Source organism: Schistocerca nitens, chromosome 3, assembly GCF_023898315.1.
Source record: "Schistocerca nitens isolate TAMUIC-IGC-003100 chromosome 3, iqSchNite1.1, whole genome shotgun sequence".
Lineage (NCBI taxonomy): Eukaryota > Metazoa > Arthropoda > Insecta > Orthoptera > Acrididae > Schistocerca > Schistocerca nitens.
In genome coordinates this window covers 723,180,431-723,184,669 of record NC_064616.1, presented here as the reverse complement: position 1 = coordinate 723,184,669, position 4,239 = coordinate 723,180,431, and the positions used below count along the sequence as shown (strand labels likewise).

The 4,239-nt window shown below is 47.9% G+C and overlaps 1 non-coding gene across 1 annotated transcript; it reads left to right on the top strand.

Annotated features, from left to right (window-relative positions):
• Window positions 1–1,616: 1,616 nt before the first annotated feature.
• On the top strand, window positions 1,617–1,691 carry Trnat-ugu (transfer RNA threonine (anticodon UGU)). Its single transcript has one exon. It is a non-coding gene; the product is annotated as a tRNA-Thr (tRNA).
• The last annotated feature ends 2,548 nt before the right edge of the window (window positions 1,692–4,239 follow it).

Sequence of the window (4,239 nt, the reverse complement as noted above, 5' to 3'; positions counted from 1 at the left end):
TGGGACTACTGATCTAATTTATATTTTGAACTACAATTACTGATGACTGCTTGACTTATACTATCACACGGTGGAAACAATGAGACGCTTGGATGATATAACGTATTGAACGATAGTTTTAACATCTGAATTTAATACACGCTGACATAATTAAGAAACGAGGGTTGCTGTGCTTTTGAAGCTCCACAAGATAACAGGATTTACGTAGTTGAGTAAAAATTTCTGGGCAACGCAAGAGGCGAGCAAAGCAGGTCAGTAAGCAACTCTGAAATGGCCAGTGAAATGCCAACGAGGAAGGACCACTGATGTTACCTGCAACACAGCTGTAAGACTGAGTTAAATGCTAGACACGCTAACAGGTTGATGTCAGATCGTCAATACAGCAGAATGACGTGATAGAGAGAGGAGAATATCGTCAGCGTGTTGACCACGTGAAGTGGAGTAAGAAGGAGTAACTTGGATGCAGGAATAATTATCCACTATACTGACTTTGCAAACTGTCTACCATTGCTCCTGACAGGGAAAGTAGAGACGCCTTTCAGCTGCGACTAGGGCAACCGGAGAAGCAGACCACACAAGAAACGCAGGTTGGGTGATGTCATGGCCGCTTCACAGTGACAGAGCACACAGGCCAGCCCTGTATAGATATTACTTCTGTTTCATTGGAAGTATGTAGCTGACGAGCCTGCTGAAGGGACCTGTGTTCGTCGGGCATCTATGCAGTTTGCAGCCATTCGGCCTGGAGGTTGGAGCCATGTCAGTCTAACTCGAGCTTATCTAGCCATCTACAATTTTATGAAGATGGCATCTGTTCTTTCGGACATGTCCGAAAGTACAGATGCCACTGGTGACCGTGCAACTCTCTAGAATGAAATTACAATTAAATCAATAACATTAGCTGCTGACGGACGTGCATATACATCAACGGGGACAGTTGAAAATGTGTGCCCCGACCGGGACTCGACCGGGACTCGAACCCGGGATCTTCTGCTTACATGGCAGACGCTCTATCCATCTGAGTCACCGAGGGCACAGAGGATAATGCGAATGCAGGGACTTATCGCCGGCATGCTCCCCGTGAGACCCACATTCTCAACTTATAGTCCACACACTACATTCGTAGTGCCCCTGCCGTTGTACCAATTATTTGCGGCAGACAATCCACCGAGACATGTCCGAAAGAACAGATACTATCTTCACGCCAGCCGCTGTGGCAGAGCGGTTCTAGGCGCTTCAGTCCGGAACCACGCGGCTGCTACTGTCGCAGGTTCGATTCCTGCCTCGGGCGTGGATGTGTGTGATGTCCTTACGTTAGTTAGGTTTAAGTAGTTCTAAGTCTAGGGGACGAATGACCTCAGATGTTAAGTCCCATAATGCTTAGAGCAATTTGAACCATCTTCATATAGTTAAGGCTAGCCGGCCATTGACCTCCTCCTTCTGTGCGGATGCATACGCATTGCCCGAACTCTTACCGGAGTCGGTAGTACTGTCTGCCTCGAGTAATGAGTGTAATGGGCAGGGACACTACGAATGTAGTGTGTGTACAATAAGTTGGGAATGTGGGTCTCACGGGGAGCGTGCAAGCGATAAATCCCTGCAGTCGCACTATCCTCTGTGCCCTCGGTGGCTCAAATGGATAGAGCGTCTGCCATGTAAGCAGGAGATCCCGGGTTCGAGTCCCGGTCGAGGCATAAAAAAAAAAGTGTGGCGCAACTGCGTTACGATAGAAAAATGACTCGCAGAGAAGAGGATTTTGTGGTGTGTTGGACGGATGGTAGGTTGTTATACCTATGGTCTGGGTTCGATTCCCACTTCCGTCAATGATTTTAGATAGGGAGAGACAGATTCCATTCTCTCCTGGCCACACCAAGTAAAGGAGATATAATGGCTGCGTGGTCTGAAAATTCATATTAAAGATGATATTCCTTCTTTACCAAGTAGACGGTAGGAGAATTTAAAGAAAAAAAAATGGATAGAGCGTCTGCCATGTAAGCAGGAGATCCCGGGTTCGAGTCCCGGTCGGGGCACACATTTTGACATCAACAACCGTCAGCAGCTAACGATATTGATTTAATTGTATTTTCATCTACAATTTTGGTGGAGCAACGAGCCTCATCTGGGGATACGTAGCTGCCATGAACAGCAGCACTGCCATATGAGTCAGGACTGATGGAGAGGTACGGGTTCCATCTACCGGCAGCCTTTCTTGTGACCTAACCAGTGGGTCTAGAGAACAGATAATCATCCATCATTGTCAGGCCGTGCCGTGGCTAGTCTGCCTCTGTTCCTGTTGACAGACTTGGATGCGGCTGGTCTTTCTCCTGTTGAGAGACCGCAGCATAACACAGCACGACTACACACATTACAAGCAGAGTTGTTGTGTGTCTTCCAGGGCGCTGTCCATGATGTGACCGAGTGCTACCCTCTTTCTGGAGCTGTGAGCGACCGTGGAAAGTGCGGAGGCTAGCGATCCAGCGACGTCAATCGGCACTGAATACATGGCCCCCATTGTTGCTGCAGCCGAAAAACGCACCGTGGCTGTGACAGCGCACAGCACAAAGCGTAAGCTCATACCGGATTGGTGTCTGCCATCCTTTGCCTGCCGCCACTATAAGCAGAGCGTGAATCAAGACAGATGTGTATCTTTGAACAATAAATGTTTACTTTGTCATCTATGTTGTTTCGTTGGCGCCTTCGGGCGCCAGACAGGCCATCTTACACCTACTTGCAGCTAACCCACACTCAGGGGTGGTAATCCATCAACATCCTGGCTTCAACGACCTACCACTATCACCCAACATGGCGCCCAGCATGTGGGTGTTACACTTTCAACTATCGACATTCAACAAAACATTAGGGCTAGTGAAACATTATAATGACAACATGCTATGAAATTAACTTTATACAGTTTTGCAATGTCTGTATATTACGTGTCTGTATACTACTATGCAATAGTCTTCAGACATACATGTGTGTCTGAAGGAGCAAACACTGGTGACGATCTGCAGCCGTGTGAAATAGTATTATTAGACATCAACTGTACATTTTGTTAGTGACACATGAAAATTTGTGCTGGACTGGGACTCGAACCCAGATTTCTCACTTAAAGCTGCAGCCATCTTAACCACTTCGGCTGTCCATGCACATATCCCAGACTGATCCAAACTTCCGTATGTCACTGTGTCCATAGCCCTTAGTGCTCGCACATCCTCTGTGATTCCCGCACAGGGAGATACATTATCGTCTTTTTGGTCTGTATTAACATGTCTGAATTTTATAGTTTTTGTATAGTACTATGCAATGTCTTTCAGACATGCATTCATGGTTTCTTTTAATGTGAAATTTTACTTTAATATAAAGACAGAACTATTGTCATCGACAAGTGCACATAAACCAATAAGTTGAATCAGTAGTGCCGATAAGCAAACCACGTGTGAAACTTCCTGGCAGATTAAAACTGTGTGCCCGACCGAGACTCGAACTCGGGACCTTTGCCTTTCGCGGGCAAGTGCTCTACCAACTGAGCTACCGAAGCACGACTCACGCCCGGTACTCACAGCTTTACTTCTGCCAGTACCTCGTCTCCTACCTTCCAAACTTTACAGAAGCTCTCCTGCGAACCTCCGCTTCGCACGGCCGCTAGCGCCGAACTGGCTACCAACTGAGCTACCGAAGCACGACTCACGCCCGGTACTCACAGCTTTACTTCTGCCAGTACCTCGTCTCCTACCTTCCAAACATTACCGAAGCTCTCCTGCGAACCTTGCAGAACTAGCACTCCTGAAAGAAAGGATACTGCGGAGACATGGCTTAGCCACAGCCTGGGGGATGTTTCCAGAATGAGATTTTCACTCTGCAGCGGAGTGTGCGCTGATATGAAACTTCCTGGCAGATTAAAACTGTGTGCCCGACCGAGACTCGAACTCGGGACCTTTGCCTTTCGCGGGCAAGTGCTCTACCAACTGAGCTACCGAAGCACGACTCACGCCCGATACTCACAGCTTGGTTCGCAGGAGAGCTTCTGTAAAGTTTGGAAGGTAGGAGACGAGGTACTGGCAGAAGTAAAGCTGTGAGTACCGTGCGTGAGTCGTGCTTCGGTAGCTCAGTTGGTAGAGCACATGCCCGCGAAAGGCAAAGGTCCCGAGTTCGAGTCTCGGTCGGGCACACAGTTTTAATCTTGCCAGGAAGTTTCATATCAGCGCACACTCCGCTGCAGAGTGAAAATCTCATTCTGGAAAC